This window comes from Biomphalaria glabrata, chromosome 7 (genome assembly GCF_947242115.1).
Source record: "Biomphalaria glabrata chromosome 7, xgBioGlab47.1, whole genome shotgun sequence".
NCBI lineage: Eukaryota > Metazoa > Mollusca > Gastropoda > Planorbidae > Biomphalaria > Biomphalaria glabrata.
In genome coordinates this window covers 13,402,899-13,427,733 of record NC_074717.1, presented here as the reverse complement: position 1 = coordinate 13,427,733, position 24,835 = coordinate 13,402,899, and the positions used below count along the sequence as shown (strand labels likewise).

The 24,835-nt window shown below is 38.6% G+C and overlaps 1 protein-coding gene and 1 long non-coding RNA gene across 5 annotated transcripts in view; one reads left to right on the top strand and one right to left on the bottom strand.

Moving 5' to 3' along the window:
* The window catches only part of LOC129927376 (uncharacterized), a 110,233-nt gene that overhangs the window by 17,050 nt on the left and 68,348 nt on the right, over positions 1-24,835 (bottom strand). For both annotated transcript variants that reach the window (XR_008778988.1, XR_008778989.1), the window contains exon 3: positions 15,606-15,683. This is a non-coding gene — a long non-coding RNA (uncharacterized LOC129927376). The remainder of the gene's footprint in view (positions 1-15,605; positions 15,684-24,835) is intronic.
* The window catches only part of LOC106070569 (iroquois-class homeodomain protein IRX-6-like), a 77,294-nt gene continuing 76,318 nt past the window's right edge, over positions 23,860-24,835 (top strand). For all 3 annotated transcript variants that reach the window (XM_056036138.1, XM_056036140.1, XM_056036139.1), the window contains exon 1: positions 23,860-24,298. The gene's annotated coding sequence lies outside the window, so the exon portion shown is untranslated. The remainder of the gene's footprint in view (positions 24,299-24,835) is intronic.

Below are 24,835 nucleotides of genomic sequence, written 5' to 3'. Positions count from 1 at the left end.
ATAAATTACCCTAGTAGTTTACTTTGATCAAACAAAAAGTGGTCCATTTTACTTCTGCCAAAGGAACTTTTCTTTTTTTTGTATAAAGGGTTTTAAATTTAACTAACGAAAATTACGAAAAATGGCTAGACAACGAAATATTTGGAAGTGCATTATTGACTTGTTGAGATTTACAAGAAGTTTAAGTTCAATAAACTAATCCCAGGTCTTCATACTGCAGTCCGCAGGTCATACACATTCAACTACTATTTTTTCACATTTTTTAGAATTTCATTCTACTGTACTAAAAATGTGTACATTAAAATGTATATTTTATAGTTCCTGTGGCCTACGGTTAACGAGGGTATCATGTGGCCAGCACAACGGCCAACCGTTTTTACTTTTCAGGTACCATTAGAGCTGGGTGGCCCGAAGTCGCCCGAAAATCAGAAATTAAAAATCCCAGTCTTTACTAGGATTCGAACCCAGGACCCTGGTTCGTAAGCCAAGCGCTTTACCACTCAACCACCGCCCCTAACGTATATTTTATAAGAGCTTATGCATTTCCTACACCAGATACACCAGATACACCAGATCTGGACGAAAAACTTTCTATTTTCGACTGGCATCATTTTGTTTAAACATTTCCATTATTTAACCCCTGAAGTCATTTAACTTTGTTTTTTAAATATTTCATAAAAGGTAACAATCAAAACATAACTAAATTTATGGATTAGAACATTCCATAATCTCTATTTTTTTTTGTTTCTTAAAAAAAGATTGTTTAAAAATATTATTTTTCTTTGAATTTGCCATTACATTTATTTGTTGTTGTTGTTGTAACTCACACATTCGCAGTGTTGTCGCAATTTTGCAACTAGATGCTAAAAGAGGTTTTGTATTCTTTTGCTAATCCAATAACCAGCATCTCATTTGCATAATTATTTCTGCGGGTGTCATTAAAGGCCGTAAAATATTTTAGCACGAGATGATTTGAACCAACATCGGATGGCTCGACGCACGACTTTTTCCATTGCTACATTGTGGGGTAATCAATCAAGGCGCCACCCCTTACTGACTTGGACACCCTCAGAAAGAATGCTTGGACGGATTCCCCCCGCTTTCGGTAATGCACCCATCTCCAATTAATGGCATTAGCTAATCCTATTTTTAGCCACGGGAAGACGTTGCCCGATCACACGTTAGACAAATGAGACCCGACACCAGTAATAAGGTTCATTTACAGGACCTACGCCCCTTGGTGTCCCCCCAGCTGTGCCGCGCCTAGTGTCTCTCCCGCAGTGCTGTAAATCGCTTGGTCTTGCGCTGGGGAAACATGGTGATGGAGGACAAGGGCCAAGAAAAGATTTCCTGGCGCCCCGACTGCCTCGTCCCAAATCACGAATACACACATTCCCCTGTCTCTATTAACATACACACACACACACGCTCACACACATAGAAGCTCAGAAAGGAATAGGGGTATAGGAATACAGGGAGGGGGGGTTGACATCGGTTTGAAAATCGTGATATTAGAGGCTATCGACTTTAGTCGGAAATGAAGACCCGACTCGATCAAACAATCTGAGCTTTATTTTAGATTTATGAGAGAAAGAAAAGAGAAGAAAGAGAGAGACAGAGAAAGAAAAAGAGATCGGAGAGAGAAAAGGGAAAAGAAAGAAGAAAAAAAAGTTAAAGAAAGAGATTGGGAAAAATAGAGAGGGAGAAAGAGTGAAAGAGAGCGAGAGAGAGAGAGAGAGACAAAGAAAGAGATAAAGAGAAAAGCCAAAATTTATAAGAGAGGAGGAGTGAAGAAAGAGAGGGAGAGATAAAGAGACAGTGAAAAAGAAAAAGAGGAGAAAGGAATTGTGAGAAAGATTACAATGTGTGCATCTAGGTCAGTGGCTAAAAGAAACATCTATTACATGGACCAATAGATGCGTAAGATTGTAATAGAATCTGGAGATAGTATACTTTAGTTATCATGTTAAAAATATTTTCGCTAGTTTTATTCAAAAGAAGTCTATCTGCTACTTTTGATACTGAGCTACTACCTTTACTTTACAGAGATGCCAAAAAGCCATGTTGAGATCATATTGAGTCATCCATCTTCCCTTCACCTACAAGACTACTTCCTCAACAATTATTCAGTTTGTGCTACCCAATATTTCCTTCCCCTTTCAACAACAAAAATAATAATAATAAATCCACAGTTGTATAGTTTAAGCAACCATATTATTGGAGACTTATGCCCTCGGACAGATACCGCGGATCTCTAAAAGAGTTCTAACGATTTTCCTATAAATTTAACAGTTGCTGTGTATCTCTGAGAAAGGAATTACATGGTCCTTAGCCACATGGGGAAAGCTCTAGTTTGACCGTTATAATTTTGCAAAGTAAAAAAATAAATAAATGTAATTTGGCTCGAGAACTAGACTTTGATCTAGAGGCAGATATTTAACATCGGTTTTGAGAGGATTATCGCGTTCTTGAAATGACCATCGCTTTCGGGAATTTCCGGATGTAAGGCATTGTTGATTAAAGAGTAGAATACTGTTACAAATGAACAGTGATAGGTAGAGGTCAACGTATGACCCCGGCGAGATGACACAGCAGCTGGTGTTCCCTGGAATCTACATGTACAAACAAAGACAGGATGTGACGTGTCCACACGTGTTGTTCCAGGGGACGAACAGATCTAAGTAGGGGGACAGTTACTAATGAACAGTGACAGATAAAGGTCACTACGTGTGACCCCGACTTGATGACACTGCAGCGAGTGTTTTCTGGAATCTACATGTATAAATAAAGACAGGATGTGACGTTTCCTGACATGTTATTCCAGAGTGTTTGTGCAACTTTGGACAAGCGATTAGGGACTCTTTATAAGCCAGAGAGTTAATGTGAAAGTCAGTCGTATGGAGTCGTGAGTGAGCCGTTACAGTCGATACAGACGGTGTAAGACGTGTGCGGCTCTGTGGAAGAGAAATGTGTATGACTCGATGCAAGTTAACTAGGGTAGAGTTAACTGGAGTGGACTACTGTCGTTAAAGTTAAAGTCTATACAGCGAACTACAGTGGACTTGAGCCGTTACAGTCGATACAGTCGATGTAAGACGTGTGCGGCTCTGATTCGGTAGACTTGAGTACGACTTGGTTCAGCTTTAGGAGACCTGGAGCGACACTGGGAAGTGTGTCGTTGGTCTGTTCTGAGGAATACGGCTCGAGGAAAGTTGAGAAGAGATGAATTGCAACGAAGTGAAGAGATGAATTGCAACGAAGTATAGCTAACTGTAAACTGACAGATATTGTACAGTCTTCTACGCTACATGTTACAGTAACGAATTGTTAGAGTTAATAGTCATTAAAGTTATATGAAACTGAAAGTTTAGTCGTCAAGTTCTTTGCAGTGTTTTTATTTATGTGCCTACTAATACATTTAGCCAGAAGATTCAGAAATACGTAACAATACATTAAGGTTTAGGAAAATTTTGCGCATTGTTTTCTAACTCTAGATTTAAAGGCCTATCATTGGAATTATTCAATATTTAAATATATATATATATATATATATATATATATATATATTAGCAATCTGTAGTGTACTGATAATAAACGATAACTGAGTAAATTTAAAGTTGCCACAAGTTTATTGAAAGAATATCTAGGCTTAACTTATTTTTACGTCAGTCTAGTACACATCATATCTAGATTCTAGAAGTAGATTTAGATCTAGACTAGATCTTAAGAGTTCTAAATGAGAAGTCTATGTCTAGTGTTAGATCCACAAGTCCATATAATGAAAATACCAACTAATACTGTCTTACGTTCACGCAGCTAACGGTTTCAATATCACGGGTTCGAGACCCGCTTTGGATTAGTGCATAGTACTCTTAATTATTAATTTTTAAAATCTATATTATTATATTTATGTCACACAAAGGAGGTATTGTCTTTTTTTTTTTTAATGTATTTTTAATGTTTTTCTTCTTGATTTAGTTGGCCACTGTGTTGCTCAAGTAGGCCTCCTTGACATTGTTTGGTTTATTGAAAAGATTTCCAATTGAAATACTTTGGAATGCCCTTAAATAAAATAGAATCTGGCTAAAGGGTTTACTGCTGAAAGTGGAAAGTTTTCAAAACTGAATTTCAACTCAAGATAAGCAAAAATTAAAATGTAAGTCTAGTTGATTTCAACCAATGATTGCATGGTCATTATTCTCTACGGGCGCACGCACACACAGACATTGCTCGGACATTGAACTGACCGCTTCCTTGGAGTCCTATTTGTAGAGTTAAACTAAGTGCTGCTCCTATGTCAACCATTGGCTGCTAATTATAGGACGGCTTAATTAATGTCACGTGTCCACTCACGTGACTAAACTGGGGGAAATTGAAAAAGGCCGTCGATTGAGAAATCTTGATTGCAATAAAGAAAATCTTCTGACTTTTTTAAAAAGATAGAACATCACACACTCGTACACACACCCGTAGAAAGAGAAAAAAATAAATTATAAAATCTTTGTTTTATTAATAATATAAAAGAATTAAATTTGAAGGCTAAGAATGATGCATAGCTCAATAGATGAAGGTTTGGTTCGGATCTAATATTGTCGTCAAACCAATGATCCAAGTTTTTGTTGCTTTTATTCAAAGTACATTGACTATGAACACTTTAATATTTTATATGTAAAAAAATGTAATCGTTTGGTTCTAAAGTGTAAATGACCACTCAATGTAGACTTTAAATGACCACTCAATGTAGACTTTAAATGACCACTCAATGTAGTCTTTATTTAGAGACATTTTTTTTTTGTTTTGTTTTTTATTCAATTGTTCCGACAATTGCGTAGATAGGCTTGGGGGATGGGGAGAAAGAATTTGAAGATCCTCCCGGCCCCCACTTCAGGGAGGCCCCAAATGAGTCATGGTTGCCACCGATCTTGACTCCTCTTTTCTCCACACTTGGGATGTCTGTTTTTGTTTTGTATGTGTACTGTTTTCAGGAGACATCAGACAAGACATCTAGGGCATTGAGCAAACCTGGAATTGGTTTCACCCCATGGAAGAAAGCTAAGAGACTGAAAGAACATAAAGAAGGAGTCCACCACAGACCTTTTTTAAAGTGGAAGTTAGAAGAAGAAATGCTTAAGCCAGAACCAAATGAACTGTCACATATGTTTCATGCGCAAAGTTTGAACAATCATCAGTATTGGAGAGAGATTCTGAAGCGTGTAGCAGCAGCTATTAAGTACTTGGGAAAAACAAACTCAAGCTTACGTAGTCACTACGAAAAACTAAATTCCTCCAATCATGAGAACTTCCTCGCATCTTTGAAATTTCTAACAAAATTTGATGAAGTTATGAAACAACACTTACATAGAATGAAATATGGGAAGACACATTATTTGTCACCAAAAATTCAAATGAGTTCATTAACTTGATGGGCAATAGAGTTAGGGAATCAATTGTTGGGGAAAGTCAAGCAAGTTTGTTACTTTTCTCAGATGCTTCATTCGAAAAAAAAAAGAGTCATTTATTTGGTTACTTTGAAATTTTGAAACCTGATGCACAGCATTATGAAGAACTTGTTCTGAAAACTTTTAAAGACAGTAGACTGGACTATGATCTGTGCAGAGGTCATACCTATGATAACGCAGACACAATAAGTGGCCGTCTGTCTTGCCTGCGGAAATATCTCTTAGACATAAATCCAAAGGCAACATTTCTGAACTGTGAAAATCACTCTCTGAACCTGGCAGCTCTTCATTCTGATGAGATAGATCCAGCAATTGTCACCTTTTTTGGAACTGTACATGAATTGTTCAACTTTTTTCCAATTCAACCCAGAGATGGGCCAAACTGAAAGAAACTGGATCCGGGAGTTTAAAAAAGGACAGTAATACAAGGTGGTCCGCAAGAGAAGAAGCTACGTCTGCAGTTTCCTTCCATCTCGACAAAATCATCAAGATTTCGGAGAAACTTTCTGAATCAACAACTGAAAGAATGGACACTAGAAGCAGTGCACAAAATTTTGATTTTTTGGCTTTTTTGGAATTCTGGTCAAATCTCCTGCGCCCAATTAATAGTTCAGAAGAAACTAAAAAGCTGCTGAAGAAATTTCTGCAAAATCATGAGAATGGACGAAATTGATCACCCAATCCATCGAAACGCAAAAGAAGATATTGAATGTTATGGATTCCCTGTAATCAAAACAACCAGAAAAAAGAAAAGACTTGATGTGGAGTTGAATTCTGATGTAGGACTGTCAATAGAACTGCAATTCAAACTTGCAACAGAAGTGCTGGACAGACTACATTATATCATATATATTCTACAATATGTGGCAGAATTTAAGTCATTGGTTAACATGCATGACTGGATGCATGACGCAGAGGACGTAATCATCTTCTTTTTATGAAGTAACGTCTGTATTTTATAAGATAAGAAGATAAGATACCAATACACCAAAACGGAATAGAGTTTTCTCCTTTCTCTTTTAAACTCTCTCTCTCTCTCTCTCTCTTTACCTCTCCATACTTTGATTTTCTTGCTTTTTCATTATCTTCCTCACCCTTTATCTCTCTCTCTCTCTCTTTCTCTCTCTCTCTCTCTCTTTTTACCTCTCCATACTTTGATTTTCTTGCTTTTTCATTATCTTCCTCACCCTTTATCTCTCTCTCTCTCTCTCTCTTTCTTTCTCTCTCTCTCTCTCTCTTTCTTTCTCTCTCTCTCTCTCTCTCTCTCTCTTTACCTCTCCATACTTTGATTTTCTTGCTTTTTTATTATCTTCCTCACCTCTCTCTCTCTCTCTTTCTCTCTCTCTCTCTTTCTTTCTCTCTCGCCTCTAAACTTCCTTGTCCTCTCTCCATCCATCTATCATTCCCACAAAGTCCAACAAAGGCTCGAACCAAAATAAATAACAAAGACCCAAACTGTCAAACGCCAGCCAGAGAACCAATCAATTCACACAGGCAGACATATTTCGCTGTCCATGTTTCTGCCGGACACGTAATGAAAGACTCCTCCACTTGTATTTACAGAGAACCTGAGAGACTCTCCTCTAACTTCCCCCCCCCCTTTACACACATACTTTCCCTATGCCCTTTATTCCTTTCTATGACTCTCCTAAGTCGGGTAAGATAATCACTCCCTTCGTTTCCTTCAACAGTTAGAAAAAGGAATAAAAAGGGGCGGGGTTAAGGGGGCCGCTATTTCTTTTCACCAATCTAGAAGAGTACCTCTAATAAATAAAAACAAACACCCATGCAAGGAAATCGTACTGTAAGTGGATGACAAAGATATGCCATAGAGAAATAGAGGAAACGGGAATCCCCCATTCCAAAAGGGCGAGATAGACTTCTGATTGGGAATTACCGTTGTGTCTCCACCAGCGCCAAGTAGAACGCCCATCTATCACGGAATGCACTCGTTTGAGCTCTTGGCATTTCTATCTTGTAACGGCGTCCGCTGGGTGAAATTAGCCTAGACGCACTGCATTAAATCAGTATTGGATTAAACTGCTAGCACATTAAGCACGCGATTAGGGTATGACAAGGAATAACAAACAGCAAAAAGCTAATACAATAATAAAAAAAAATGTATATATATTTATTTATATTTATATATATTGGCTACTTTAAAATGCCAATTGTGTTTTTAGAATGCTGACATGTATGCCAAACGGCATAATTCACTAATCTGTTGTTTGTTATGCAATCCTATTGGAGATTTTCACGATAAATTCAACAATGTCAAGGACGCTCAATTCAACTTCACTGTTGCCAACTAAAGAACGGATGAACGAATTAATTATTAAGCATAGATTATCAACTCTTTCTTATTGCTGTACACAGGATACGAAACAAAACAACAACTGGCTGATACGTAAATCAAAAACAAAGAAAATAAAAGCGAATATCCCCTCCCACACACACACACACACACACACAAAGATTGATCTAAACCATCAATCCTAGTTTAGTTTCAAATTTCAAACATCTGTGCTTGAGAACTGCAATAATTGATAAAATATTTTTGTTTTTCGAAGTTCTTTATAAGATGAAAAATAATCATTCTAAAACTAGAGATGACCAACACATCGCTAAAACCACTAGAAATTACTGTATACAGAATTGTTTGCATAATTGTTGATATATATATATATATATATATATATATATATATATATATATATATATATATATATAGGCCTATATATATGTGTATATATATATATATTATATATATATATATTTATTTATTTACTGTACAACCTAACCCCTTCTATAGTGGAGTGTCTAGAATGTTCCAAAGCGTACAAAGTAAATGAGGGAGGGGGAGAGAACTGGGGGGGGGAGAAACACGTAAAATTAAAATTAGCATTTCTTTAAACAAAATATTCTGAGATGTAATTTTTCACTTTTATACGAATTTAATTTAATTTTTTTTTTTTACATTACTTTAATGTGTCTAAGTTTGAATAGGTGTCATCAAACTCTTGCATAGACGGTTCTGAAAGATGGTTTGCTTGCTTCGTTACTAAATAACTTATTAGTCTGAATGAAAGTATATCTTCCAGTAAATCGCTCATTAACATCCCACCCTGCCCCTTTTTTGCTAAAAGGAGGGGGGGGGGTGAGGGGGGACCGGTTATTTTTTGTATTTGGATGAATACCATTTCGTGAGAAAATTAATTCCGCCGTCTACTCACTCCCTTCACGAGAGGATGCGCCGAAACCGCAAAGTCCAAGTTAATCCCTGGCGGAGTTAACGAGGGCTAAGTCTCTTGCTCCCTGGGGTTTGACCCTAGGCTCGTTAAGTGAGAACTCGGATTGCGAACTAAGACATCGTTATGTCAATATTAGATGATCGCTCACTGCGAGTGTGTTTTTTTTAAGTTGGCGGAGGTTGGTGTGTGTGTGGGGGGGGGGACTGAGAGGACGTCTGAGTACTTTCTTTCAAAACCAAAATACTAATTTGCATATATTGAAATTTCCCATTAACACTAAATGTCATCTGTGGAAATATCACTAAATTAAAAATTAGAAAATCTTTTCCAAGTTGAAGGCTTCTTCTAAATAAACTACACACATAGTCCCTTGCTTCGTTTTGTCGGTCAAATGCAAGATTTAGACTTTTTATAGACTAAATTCTTCTTCATAGAAAATATATTTCATATTATTTGTATTAAAAATCAAAGAGCACACTCATTTTTCTAAAGGTACTAGCTATGTTTGTAAACCCGCTTTGCTCTGGTTTTTAGTTTCGTAATAGTTGAAATCTATGTCAAGATGCCTCATTGACCTAAATCTAGTAAAATATCTTGTTGTAGGGCAACTTTACATATCCTAAGATCAGCGCTATTATCTAAGGAACGTTCTTGCCAAGTTTCATTAAGATTGGTCAAACGGTTTTGATTTCTATGAAAGACATTCGTACATACACCTTACATTCTACATTATATATTAGATATATTAGATCAAAGAATTTTTCTCATAGAAATAGACATTTATTTTTTGTTGTGTTCTATGTTCAAGAGAAACGTGTCCGTTATTCGTGCTATTAGATCAATCAATCAATTGAACACACAAACAAAAAGTTTGTTAACATTTAAAAATATATAAATGTTAAAATATGTTTCTATTCAACATTATTTGATCCACTTTAATAACTAAGCAATGAATATAAACGAGACGGACTATGAAGTACAATAGGAGAGGATGTGATGTATGTCAATAAAGTATTAGGGTTAGGGTTTCAATGTTAGTGCATGTTGGTTGAAATGTTGCGTAAAAAACAGTTAAGTTCCCCTTTTAGACCTTGTGGTCTATAGGGCAGATGATGTAAAGGTCATCTGTTTCCGTGGCCTACGGTTAACAAGGGTATCATGTGGCCAGCACAATTAGGGTCAACCACTTTTACTTTTCCCCAACTAATGTCAGGTACCCATCAGAGCTGGGTGGACTCAGAAGCACCCAAAGATCCCGAAATAAAAAATCCCAATCTTCACCAGGATTCGAACCCGGCATATCCGTAACTATTTCTACTAATAAAGGATTCCTAGTGAATAAATCTTTTTTAAAGTTATATTTAATTTCAATATTTATTTTGAGGTTGCGTTTTCAAACAATTACAATGTTCCATATACTTCATTACGGCTCGCGATGCTAATCAGACCTACATTTTGGTCTACTAGTACAAGACAAAGCTTTTATAGTCACTCTCTACTTATAACCTTTGCTGTATCATTGCAGCGTTTTTTAGAATATACAGGTGAACTGAAAGATGTAGTAAAAATATAAGTTAATTAAGTCAATTATTTGTAAGCCAAAGTGTCTCCAATATCCTGCCCGGATATGCCGATGGTTAAAACGCATATAAAGTATTGGCCGTTCCTCCTCATCCGACATCTTTTTTTTTTTATTTCGTCAAATGTCATGTGAGTCTATCATTTAATAACAGTTAAATGACTCAACTATGTTTCAATCTGGGGTAAGCTTCTCTTGACCTGACCTAAATGGAAGTAGGTTAAATGGATCATATTTATCACAAGTCTGCTCCAAATTAAAGGACGCCTGGACATTATTCACCACACTGTCTTAATTAGATATTTTTTTTTATAACGGGTCAGAGGTTAGTTGTAGAATATCGGTCGGCTATATGACTACAAAGATCAAAGCAATACTTCAGGTGCTTTAGAAAATATTGGAGTGGATCATCTTTGATCAAGGTTTAAATCTGAATTTGGTTATTGCCGACTTAGTGTTGAGTCTAACGATAAGGAAATTATGGAAGAGAGAAAGAATTCTCAGAAGATAAAGACTTCTCTTGATGCCGGCCAGTGCTATGGAAATAAAACAACGTTCCCTAGCGGTCATTTCTTGTAGCGGTCAGCTACAGTTATTTCAACCGCAAGACGAAATTCCCGACAGGGGAAATCTTTTGATAATAGGCGGGAAATTGAACGAGATGGAATAATGGCGCAGACGATAGCCTCGATGTGAACACGATTTATGGTAATTGATAAAACTGTGGATAAACGCAGAAGTTCTGTTGAGTTACCTCCCCCTTTTTTTTGCCTGTCTTTCTAGCGTCATCTAATTCCCTTCTCGGTCACCAATAAAACACCAGTGACTGAATCTTCTGAAGCTGTTAACCTATCTTCTCCAAAGGAAATGAAAGATTTTGAGACCTCTGCAATGGTGCTCAGCAGAATCTATTAATAGAAGTCTCGATGTGTCGGCGTCATTGATTGATTGGCTTTACTTATTTTTCAGGAATAGCTCACAAGTAAAGCGACCTCCCCGCATACAGTAAGAATATGAACTCTTTGACATAGACCCCAGCATTTAGCGCTTATAGAGCTGGCCTACATCCTTGGATTCAATGGATGTGAACAGAGATAGATCTAGAGCCACGGCTTCAAGTATGTACGTGTGCATTTAAAAACTACACTTTAGGACGCACGAGGAGAGATGGTTGCCTGGTCGTGTAATAATCGCTTCTGTCTTTTGTAAAGTTGTGCTGGGTTAGGATCAGCGGCGTAGCAGCCATGACACGAAGGGGCTCATTGCCCAGGACTATAGCATGAAGTGGTTCATTTCCCAGGACCATGGCGTAAAGGGGTTCATTTCCCAGGACCATGGCGTAAAGGGGTTTATTTCCCAGGACCATGGCGTAAAGAGTTTCATTTCCCAGGACCATGGTGTAAAGGGGTTCATTTCCCAGGACCATTTATGGACCATTGAAAGAAATAATAGCAACAAAATATTGAAAGTAAGAATGTATATCATGTATTACTTAGTAAATGTCATTAGTGAATTTATTTTCATGATACCAGTACTTGTCAAAAGTAATAAATACGCCATCATATTCTTTGACCTTGGCCTACAGGGTCACCAGCTACCCTTTATTTCTGATGGAAAGAAAGCCCGGAACTTGTAAAACAATAAGCAAAACAAGGACGTTTACTCTGACCCTCCTTTTACAAATGTTCTTTGCATCAATGTTAGATTATGTTCTCTTCCAATCTTTCCTTGCATATAGTCTCTTATCATGCTCAAACATTTGTACAGAAATACAACATAAGACTTGCCACTAGAGGGCGCTAATGGTGATAGAAAATCAATGCTCAGGCAGAACTATGGGTTTGATTTTTTGTTGTTGTTGTTGTTGCTGATGCACCATAATGACCTACTACTCAGACTAAGTATCATGAATACAAGTCAATGACCAATCCAAGTTTCTCTTTCTAATAATGTTATTGTAAAAAGAAAACCCTTCCAACAAGTGTTTTGCCCATTTTACCCTATACTTAAGAGAGTATTAGCGTTGGCTAGAACCACAAAGTTATCTCACCACTGATAGTGGCGTGCCGGGAGGGTGTGAAGACCGGTGCGAACCTCTGCTACATTTACAAATAAATTATGAACTCGCAATTCGTTGAAACGTGGAATGAAATTCTTAAAAAAAAAAAAACAGTTTGTAGGAGATATCAAAGAGAAACCGAAGCCGTTGAAAATACTTACCTTAACGCAGGGAGAGTGAAGTTAATTCACTGGCATTTTTACAAAGCTTATTTCAACTCAGTTTGTCCGTCTGTCAGTCTGGTAAAAAGCTTGTACACAATATTTCTTTGACATTCTTGGATTGAGTTGAAACTTCTCACACTTATTCATTGGCGTAGACAATACATGAATCATTTTTTTAAATAACTGGTAATTCATTATTTTGTTTGATACCAACAAGGGAAATTAATCCTTCAGTATTTAGAGATATGGCTAAATACGTAGGTTTTTGTCTTCACACCCACAAGTGGAACCTTTAGACAATTATTTATTTTATCTAACAAAACATGAATCAATTAAAACATTAACCAATTAGTCAATTCATTATTGTTAATTAATTATTTTGTTTAGTATTGAATAAAGGATAAAATTCTTTTGTATTGAGAAATATGGTGGTAAGTGTGAAGTTTTTCCCTTTAGATACTTTTTTAAATGTTTTTTTTCTATATTTTTCTTGTTTTAATTATATCATACATACTGAAGTTGCGCGTGGTTTATAATAAAGAAGATTGAACAGAGGAATGTGGACAGTGGGTAGACTATGGTAGGACTGTGTGTGGACTGTAGATGGACAAAAGGTGAACAGAATGGAATGTGAATGGATTGTGGCTGGACAATGAGTGGATTGTGGCTGGACAATGAGTAAATTGTGGCTGGACAATGAGTGGATTGTGGGGAAACTGTGAATGAAAAAAAAAGCCTAAACTGAGGAGTAGACTGAGTAAGTAGAATGTAAGTCATTGTGGGAATATTTGTGAGTAGGCTGTGTGTGAGTGTGAGAGGATAAGTGAGTAGACTGTGAGTGAGTGTGAGAGGATTAGTGAGTAGACTGTGAGTGAGTGTGGGATGATTTGTGAGTAAACTGTGAGTGAGTGTCTGATGGTTTGTTAGTAGACTGAATGGTGGAATGATTTGTGAGTAGACTGTAAGTGAGTGTGGGATGATTTGTGAGTAGACAGTAAGTGAGTGTGGGATGATTTGTGAGTAGACTGTAAGTGAGTGTGGGATGATTTGTGAGTAGACTGTAAGTGAGTGTGGGATGATTTGTGAGTAGACTGAGTGAGTGTGGGATGATTTGTGAGTAGACTGTGAGTGACTGTGGGATGATTTGTGAGTAGACTGTGAGTGGTGTTGGATGATTTTTGAGTAGACTGTAAGTGAGTGTGGAATGATTTGTGAGTAGACTGTGAGTGAGTGTGGGATGAACTGTAAGTTGACTGTGAGTGAGTGTGTGATAGTTTGTGAGTAAACAGTGAATGAGTGTGTGATGATTTGTGAGTAGACTGTGAGTGAGTGTGGGATGAACTGTAAGTAAACTGTCAGTGAGTGTGTGATGGTTTGAGAGTAGACTGAAGGAGTGTGTAAGGTTTGTGAGTAGATTGTCAGTGAGTGTGGGATTATTTGTGAGTAGACTGTAAGTGAGTGTGGGATGATTTGTGAGTAGATTGTCAGTGAGTGTGGGATGATTTGTGAGTAGACTGTAAGTGAGTGTGGGATGATTTGTGAGTAGACTGTGAGTGAGTGTGGGATGATTTGTGAGTAGACTGTGAGTGAGTGTGGGATGATTTGTGAGTAGACTGTGAGTGAGTGTGGGATGATTTATGAGTAGACTGTAAGTGAGTGTGGGATGATTTGTGAGTAGACTGTGAGTGAGTGTGGGATGAACTGTGAGTAGACTGTGAGTGAGTGTGTGATAGTTTGTGAGTAAACAGTGAATGAGTGTGTGATGATTTGTGAGTAGACTGTGAGTGAGTGTGGGATGAACTGTAAGTAAACTGGGAGTGAGTGTGTGATGGTTTGTGAGTAGACTGTAGGAGTGTGTGATGGTTTGTGACTAGATTGTGAGTGAGTGTGTGATAGTTTGTGAGTAAACAGTGAATGAGTGTGTTATGATTTGTGAGTAGACTGTGAGTTAGTGTTGGATGAACTGTGAGTAGACTGTGAGTGAATGTGTGATGGTTTGTGAGTTAACTCTAAATGAGTGTGTGATGGTTTGTGAGTAACTGTGAATGAGTGTGTGATGATTTGTGAGTAGACTGAATGAGTGTGAGATGATTTGTGAGTAGACTGTGAATGAGTGTGTGATGATTTGTGAGTAGACTGAATGAGTGTGAGATGATTTGTGAGTAGACTGTGAATGAGTGTGTGATGATTTGTGAGTAGACTGAATGAGTGTGAGATGATTGGTGAGTAGACTGTGAATGAGTGTGTGATGATTTGTGAGTAGACTGTGAGTGAGTGTGGGATGAACTGTGAGTAGACTGTGAGTGAGTGTGGGAGGATTGTGGGTGTACTACAGTTATACAGTGGTTGGAATTGTGGAAGTCAATAGAACTGTGAATGATATTGTGGCTTGAAGGCTGATTTGACTAGTGGCTGCTTGCCTAATGGAAGAAAACAAAATATTCGACTGGGAAGTGCAATCTCATTTTGTAGAATCCAATTCTTTGTCTTTATTTTTTTATTTGTCTTGGATTTAAATGGGAAATAGAGAAACACTTTTTTTTCGAGAGAGAGATTATGAACGAAAAAGAGAGAGACACAGATTTTTGTAACAGAAAGAGAGTAATTGAAACACAAAATGAAGCAAGAACAAAAGAAAGAAAAAGTCATAGAGAATGGGGACAGGGGTCTGTAGGAAAAGGAGAGGAGGGGGGGTGCGGCTTTACATCTCAATTACAGATGGCCACTTCAGAATGTGACATTAATGGATGACATCGCCTGTTGATATGTCATGACATGTGACATGTGATGTTCTACCTAACGCGGGATGAATTGTCATTCTGTTTTGGGCTGTTGTAGTTAGTGCGAGTAACTGCTAGAGATGTGAAACAAAAGGAAAAAGTGTGTGTGTGTGGGGGGGAGGGGTCACGGGGATGCATTCTCTAGGTAACGGTGTAATAGAAATAAGTTGCAACCATTTTCTGCACGTGTTTTTTTTTACTGTTCCTTTTTTAGGGGGGAGGGGGGGGAGGGGGTTCTAGGGATGTCCTTGGTCATTAATAATTAAGTCATAAAGATCTCGAGTACAATAAAAGGATTTGTCTGCATACTTACGTGTCGTTCATGAGAATTGTTTCTATCAAGTCCTTAGTTTAGGTTTAAACCCAGGAGGACAGAACCTGCACGTGCTTCCTGTTAGAAACAAGGTTTTAATTAGTCCTTTTCAGTGTCGCATTCTCCAGACTTTCTGTGGTTTTTGTGAAAGGGATACTTTTATAAGGGAGATAATATGGCGGGAGTACAAAGTTGGATTTATATTCTGGAAAGTAGAAAAATGTTAGGTTTTTTTTTTTTTTTTTTTTTGTTTCTTTACTTAGGAACTAAAAAGTTCTTCAATTGACTTTAGTTTAGTTTGGTTTAGCTTAGTTTGGTTTGATTTATTTTAGTTCGTTTAAGTTTAGTTTAGTTTAGTTTAGTTTAGTTTAGTTTAGTACCGGTATGGTTTAGTTTAGTATGGTTTAGTTTAGTTCGGTTTATTTTAGTGCGGTTTGATTTATTTTAGTTTGGTTTAGTTTGGTCTAGTTTAGTTTAGTACCGGTATGGTTTAGTTTAGCTTCAGTGTAAGTTGGTTTGTTTTGCGTAAAATTCGGTTAGTTTAGTTTAACTTCGTTTAATCAAGTCTAGGCTAGTATGTTGGTTTTTTTTTTTTATTTAATATATACAAATTTGTTTAGGTTTAGCTTGATTTGTTTGGTTATATTGAGTTTAGTTTATTTAGTTGACCTGAGTTGTAACGTATTAATCAACTACTTTTATTTGTTTAATTATTTCTTAACGCACACAATATCTAAAACTTACTGATAGTAAAGTAAGGTTTCCCTTTCAGACCTTGCGATCTAGGTGGCAGATGATGTTAAGGTCATTTGTTTCTATGGCCAACGGTTAACGAGCAATTAAGTCAGGTACCGATTAGAGTTGGGTGGCACCCTAAAATCCCGAAATTCAAAATCTCAGTCTTCATCGAGATTCGAACCCAGGACCCCAGGTTCGAAACCACTCATCCACCGCACCCCCGTCTGATAGGCCCCTGTATATAATAAGGATTGTTAGAAGTGAAGGCACGTCACATGGTTGATAACATCTTACTTTTACTTGCAATGACGTTTTGTTTCTCCATATAAAACTAGTGGCGAGGCCTGGCACGTGATCTTTCAAAACATAACACACATAAAAACAAGAATTAAACGATGTGTGTATGTCGCGGAGGGGGGGGGGCAGATTTAGTATCTCTACGATTGATGAACTCACAAGGTGAGGTACGTTTAATAAGAGAGATACGTCCGGTAGTTAAACACCTGTGTTAGCCACGTCTCGGGATGTCCAGGTAATCTCCGACCACAAATATTTAGCTTTTCTTTTTTTTTCTCGAGTAAGATGTTAGAGGAGTTTAATTTTTAACTCAGTGAGCAGCTTCCTTCACCTTGACCTTGACTTGGATATTTAGCCATGTCTCTTGGAGCATTTGGGCCAGGACAGTTAATTTTCTGACCAGTTCATTTCAACCCTTTTTTTTTCTCATATTCTTCCAATTAAATAGCCTTTCTTTGGTCTTTAGGAAATTACGTCAGCGATTGTGCAGTTCGCCTAGGACAACGGCGGGTGTAGTTTTAATTTCTTACCATCGAGTGGACAATCCGAAACCTCGCAACCACACAACCACTGATTGACATCATTAATTACTTTCTGAAAGATTTTGATTGAAATTTGTTTTTAATAACTCTCATTCGATTAATACATTTTCAGCCGGACCAGGGAAACAATAGGCTAGTCCCCAAGTCTCTCTCTCTTTATTGACCGGACATTTCATCACAAGAGGCAAAGAGGATGAAGTGGCGGCTTGAGGTCACTTGAACTGGATGTAGTGGACAGGGGCAGACAATTGGGGTCTTGAGATGAAGACAAATAAGCAAACCCCCTTCGCCAGTGATCTCCCGCTTCGTATGTTTCTATATTGTCTCGACTTAGTCAGAATAAGTGAACAACTCAATGTAATCTTAAACACCTGTCAAATGACAACTTTTTCAACAGGTAATTTCAACCCTAACACTTCTGGAGTAAGAACTCTGCAAGTTGTTGACCAGTTTCGTTTTTTTTTTTTTTTTTACAAAGCTTATTTCAACACACTTTGTCTTTCTGGCTGGCACAAACAGTATGCTCATTGTTTCTCCCATTTCCCATTCATTAAAAATTTTGCACAATTATTCATTGTTTATGACAAATCATGAATCAGTCGCAAATTAACCAAGTATTTTATCAACCTAACCTAACCCTAAAACCCCTTCTTCAATATAAAAATAAAGTAAATTTCACAAAAATTCTTTGAACGTAGCTAAGCCAGGGGGGCTTTTGAGTTTAAATCCTCTCCTTCAGATGGTTTTTTATTAAAAGTTTAAAATCCCTCCAGATGGTTTCGAGTTTAAAATCCCCCTACAGAGAGTTTTGAGGTTGAAAACCCCCTCTTAAATATTATTCTAAAGCAAACTACTTTCACCAAATTCTATGAGCGTAGCTAAATGGGGTTTTGAATTTGTAAAAAAAAACAAAAAAACTCCAGAGATTTTTTTAGTTTAAAAACCCTCAACAGATGATTTTACAATAAAACTTTCTTTTTCGATATAAAATCTAAAGCAAACTACAGTCACCTAATTCCAAGAGCGTAGCCAAGAGAGGTTACAAATTTCTACCAGTGGCTGGGCTCCACTAATAAAGTGTAGTGAATAGTCTGCTAACATTGAAAAAGACTAAATGTGGCTCAACAAAGATGGCTAAGACAGATTTTAAAAGTCAGTTCTAGAGATCGGATCTCAATCAAGGAAATGCTATGCCAAACTGGGACTCGACTCCTTTGTAAGGTTGTGACAGAGCCTAGAAATAAAGTTTGCGGCACATGTTCTCCCACTAAAAGAATTACACATACAAAGAGTTGCGATGACATAGAGGCCATTACGAGGAAAGCGCCAACAGGGACATTCTAGAACAACTTGGCACCACACTTTCATGGAGGTCCTTAGAGCAGGTGGGAAGAGGCTTCGGACATTGTCAGTGACATATTTTTGTGGAAAAAGCTTTCCGTCCATGCGCCGAACGGCGCGGGAGGATCTAAGTCAGTAAGAATAGCACATTAGGTTTTGAAATAAAACTTTTTAATAGCAGCATAATTCATGTAGATACCTCAGAATATGTATTTTGTTGGCTTTCAATACCGGAAATAGTGCTTGGCGGCGGGGCTTCGCCCTGCGCTGGGAAAACTCGCAGCGCTCCCCCAAACCTACAATATTCACACTAACTCCAGGAAGAACCTATCTTAAACGTCTTCCGAAAGAATGAATGGTCAGAATGTAATAAAGATTAATTATATACGCACACACAAATATATATATATATATATAAGTTAATAATAAATATATAATAAATATATAATAAATATAAAATAAAATAAATATATCAAATTAAAGTATGACTTTTATATAAAGCGCTACTTTCATGCTTATAGCATGCACAGAGCGCTTTGGTCCAATGTCATTTGTGGACCGGTGGGGAGGGGGTATCTTGGAGAAGGTTTTTCCGTGCTGACGTTAAGTAAACACTACTTTGCTCCCTTCATATGCAGCCAAGCCAAGCTAAGTTCAAGCGCATTTAGCCTCTCGACCACGCTTCCCACAATATAATAATATATATAATTTATTTTTAGCGGGAAGAGCACCACACTCCCGGAAAAAAAATCCAGGTTATGCCTATGTGAATCATTATTTTTTTTTTCATATAGAGACAGTATTAGCTAAAGGAAGATAAGCATTTTGTAGAGAATTATGTCGTTAGCTTAAAAAATTGAAAGTAACAAAAGATAACCATAAAACTTTCTATTTTTATAAGTACTTGTAAAGCTTAGTGGTTAGCGTGTCGGTTGCCCATCATGGAAGCTCGAAACTTCAATCTCAGCCTTGACTCAATCAGTGGACACTCGACTCAACATTGACTTGACTCAACCAGTGGACACTCGATTCAATCTTGCCTTGACTCAACCAGTGGACATTCGACTCAACATTGACTTGACTCAACCAGTGGACACTCGATTCAATCTTGCCTTGACTCAACCAGTGGACATTCGACTCAACATTGACTTGACTCAACCAGTGGACACTCGATTCAATCTTGCCTTGACTCAACCAGTGGACATTCGACTCAATCTTGCCTTGACTCAACCAGTGGACATTCGACTCAACATTGACTTGACTCAACCAGTGGACATTCGACTCAATCTTGCCTTGACTCAACCAGTGGACATTCGACTCAACATTGACTTGACTCAACCAGTGGACATTCGACTCAATCTTGCCTTGACTCAATCAGTGGACATTCGACTCAACATTGACTTGACTCAACCAGTGGACATTCGACTCAATCTTGCCTTGACTCAACCAGTGGACATTCGACTCAACATTGACTTGACTCAACCAGTGGACATTCGACTCAATCTTGCCTTGACTCAATCAGTGGACATTCGACTCAACATTGACTTGACTCAACCAGTGGACATTCGACTCAACATTGACTTGACTCAACCAGTGGACATTCGACTCAACATAGACTTGACTCAACCAGTGGACATTCGACTCAATCTTGCCTTGACTCAATCAGTGGACATTCGACTCAACATTGACTTGACTCAACCAGTGGACATTCGACTCAACATTGACTTGACTCAACCAGTGGACATTCGACTCAACATAGACTTGACTCAACCAGTGGACATTCGACTCAATCTTGCCTTGACTCAATCAGTGGACATTCGACTCAACATTGACTTGACTCAACCAGTGGACATTCGACTCAATCTTGCCTTGACTCAACCAGTGGACATTCGACTCAATCTTGCCTTGACTCAATCAGTGGACATTCGACTCAACATTGACTTGACTCAACCAGTGGACATTCGACTCAACATTGACTTGACTCAACCAGTGGACATTCGACTCAACATAGACTTGACTCAACCAGTGGACATTCGACTCAATCTTGCCTTGACTCAATCAGTGGACATTCGACTCAACATTGACTTGACTCAACCAGTGGACATTCGACTCAACATAGACTTGACTCAACCAGTGGACATTCGACTCAATCTTGCCTTGACTCAATCAGTGGACATTCGACTCAACATTGACTTGACTCAACCAGTGGACATTCGACTCAATCTTGCCTTGACTCAACCAGTGGACATTCGACTCAATCTTGCCTTGACTCAATCAGTGGACATTCGACTCAATCTTGCCTTGACTCAATCAGTGGACATTCGACTCAACATTGACTTGACTCAACCAGTGGACATTCGACTCAATCTTGCCTTGACTCAACCAGTGGACATTCGACTCAATCTTGCCTTGACTCAATCAGTGGACATTCGACTCAACATTGACTTGACTCAACCAGTGGACATTCGACTCAATCTTGCCTTGACTCAACCAGTGGACACTCGACTCAACATTGACTTGATTCAACCAGTGGACATTCGATTCAATCTTGCCTTGACTCAACCAGTGGACATTTGACTCAATCTTGCCTTGACTCAACCAGTGGACATTCGACTCAATCTTGCCTTGACTCAACCAGTGGACATTCGATTCAATCTTGCCTTGACTCAACCAGTGGACATTTGACTCAATCTTGCCTTGATTCAACCAGTGGACATTCGACTCAATCTTGCCTTGACTCAACCAGTGGACATTCGACTCAATCTTGCCTTGACTCAACCAGTGGACATTCGACTCAATCTTGCCTTGACTCAATCAGTGGACATTCGACTCAACATTGACTTGACTCAACCAGTGGACATTCGACTCAACATTGACTTGACTCAACCAGTGGACATTCGACTCAATCTTGCCTTGACTCAATCAGTGGACATTCGACTCAACATTGACTTGACTCAACCAGTGGACATTCGACTCAATCTTGCCTTGACTCAATCAGTGGACACTCGACTCAACATTGACTTGACTCAACCAGTGGACATTCGACTCAATCTTGCCTTGACTCAATCAGTGGACATTCGACTCAATATTGACTTGACTCAACCAGTGGACATTCGACTCAATCTTGCCTTGACTCAACCAGTGGACACTCGACTCAACATTGACTTGACTCAACCAGTGGACATTCGATTCAATCTTGCCTTGACTCAACCAGTGGATATTCGACTCAATCTTGCCTTGACTCAACCAGTGGACATTCGACTCAATCTTGCCTTGACTCAACCAGTGGACATTCGACTCAATCTTGCCTTGACTCAACCAGTGGACATTCGACTCAATCTTGCCTTGACTCAACCAGTGGACATTCGACTCAATCTTGCCTTGACTCAATCAGTGGACATTCGACTCAATCTTGCCTTGACTCAATCAATGGACATTCGACTCAATCTTGCCTTGACTGAACAACTATTTTTAATTGCTGCAGTAGAGTATTGAAATTTCTATTTTCGATTCTTCTATTAGTTCCATGAATCGCCAGTGGTTAAGTCAACTGGTTGTCATTAGTTCCATGAATTGCCAGTCAACTGGTTTTCATTAGTTCAACCACACAGACAACTAGGTTAAAAAGAAATGTTCATTGCAACTCTGCAAAGTTAATCCTAATGGATATCACAGAATAGAGGTCAACATAAATTCACCCTAAAACGATATTCACCTGTGCCTTGAGGCAACCCTGATGTCGAATACAATTTCGAAATAATTGTTTCAGAAAAAAAAGCAAGAATTCTGATCGAACTCAATAATATCGACGTAAGATACGAGTTGGCGGTCCGCATACACTACGCTGTGTGAGAGAAAGTGACAATTAATCATTCAGCTATCAGTCATTTAGATATCAGTCATTCAGCTATCAGTCTATGCTGTCATACGTAATAACTACGTATAGATAGAAAGAAAGAAAGATAGATAGATAAATAGATAGATAAACAGATAAATAAATAGATAGATAAATAGACGTAGATGTATACCGAGACTGAAACCTACTAAAAAAAATCATTTGCATGACAATGTTGTCGACGTAGGCTCTAAAAGTTAATTTTAATAATAATGATTATATATATCAATAATACTAATAATTTAAATAATTACTCTCAGAGAAAGGTAAAATGAAAATAAAAATAAATAAATCAACTAGAAGGCTCTAATAAGAAAGGGGACAGAACTCCTTCAGTCAAATGAATACCTCAGGTCCTGTGACTCAACGTTAGACGTCTGTAGCCAATGAAGAAATAGGCGGGCCTTAACTCCTAGGCAGAAGTAAGAAACAGACCAATAGAAATCCTCTATAGATGAACGTGGTGGCTCATCATTCAGAACTAGACAGCGCTTCCGCCCTGCCTCCACAACTGTCTTTCAGCCTCTTCTCTTTTTTCCCCCCAAGTCTTTCTTCCTCCCTTCTTCTCACCCCCTCCTCCCCCTCCTCAATGTTGTTTTTCTCTTTTTTTTATTCACTCCATCTTGTGCGCCTCTCCAGTCAAGACTTTGCTGCATTAGAATAATGTAGTGTACGAGGGAAGAGAGGATGAAAGACAGTGAGAGAGGGAGAAAGAGGGAGAGAGGAGAGAGAGAGATACGGAGAGAGAGAGAGAGGGGATAGGTAGAGAGAGCGGGGGGGGGGGAAGAGAAAGATAGAGAGAGCGGAAGAGAGAGAGAGAGAAAAGAAAAAAGAGAGAGATTTAAAGAATACATACGTGTACGAGATCTGGGATTAAGACTTTGGTGGTACATGGAGAAATTGTCGATAATAATAATAAACAAAATGCCCGCTTCAAAGTTCGCGTGATTTTGTGCGTGTTCATGCGAAGTGTTGTGTTTAGGCGAAGTGCTGTGTTCAGTTGTCTGCATAGTTCACCTCACCAACAGAAAAAAAAAATACGAAAAAAATATTTACAATTTTATTCTAACGAAAATCAAAATAAAAAAAAATGCTGGCTATTTTATGAGTCTGGGCCTACTGGCCTATCTTCAAACCACCCAACTCAAGCTAGGATTGGGACGCTTTTAAGGAGGTCGCTGAAAGGGGTGAGGGGGGGGGGTTACATCGGGGCGTTTTCTCTGAGTGTGGGCTGTATGTTCTAGGGTACATCCTATTGGGCAAATCAAATCTCTTTACTCCCTTGTCCCCAACGATAGGAGGAGAAATATATTTCGGGGGAGCTTAGAGTCCTTACCTTAACATAAACCTGGGAATTTCAGACTTCGCCTTGCCTCTCCCCCTCTCCCTCCGTCTGGATGTCTCCTCCCTACGTTCTTCCCCTCTCTCGCCAGTTTCTATGCTCCTTCCTCCACCTTTCCCCCTCCCTCGACGTGCTATCCCTCCCCCCTCTTCCCCTGTTCCCTTTCTCAACATTTGTCGGATTGTAAGGTGTACAGAAGAAACGTTTAAGCCGGAGTTGTTCACTATAGTTGTTGTTGTTGTTGTTGTTGCTGGTTGTTGCTGGCTATTGCATATTGGTATGCCGACAACATCTAGGACCTGTGCTTTACTTTATCCTGTTTAAAATGTCCTGCCATATTTGTGTAGTGTGACTTTGTTGGGGGTTTTTTTAGTACAAAATTTGTGACGGACCATTCTTAAGTCATAAAAACGGAGCTCGCAGCGTATGCCCAGGTGTATCCGTTTGTGTGGTGTTTTCTAAAACACGGCGTTTGACTATCTTAGAACTCGCCAAAAGTTGTAAGTTTCACTTCTGGATGTTCGCCTGGCCCAACCACGTAAGTGTTGACTTGTGTTTTGTGTGTAACTCTAGCAGACACTGGCCGATCAATGGCCGATTCAGGTTAACGGAACATGGGGTAAGGGTGTGTGTGTGTGGGGGGGGGGGGGGGAGACTTACACTGACTGACTGACTACTCAGGGTGGGTAGATTAGGGCCATTGATTTCAAGCAGTCGAAGTCAAGAGTTAATATTCAACACCTCCCCCCCCCCTTCTCTCCCACACCATCCTGTAACCCTGTATATCGCGATGGGGATAGAGGGCGTCTTATGACTTGTCAATACAAGGTAGGGTGGAGGGGGGTGGAGGGGAGCATTTGGGGGGGGGATTATTAAAAGTGCATAAAATCGTGTTAATTACAAGTTAGCTAAACATTAAGTCGTTTACAAGCAGAGATGGAGTACTACAATACGCTTCAGCATTATCCCTTTTAAAATGTACAAATTAAGAGTAGATCTGGACTTCGATCCTTTTTATTTTCTAATTTTTTAGTATTATTTTACGCTGAAAGCTTATTTTTATTTTTTGACATAA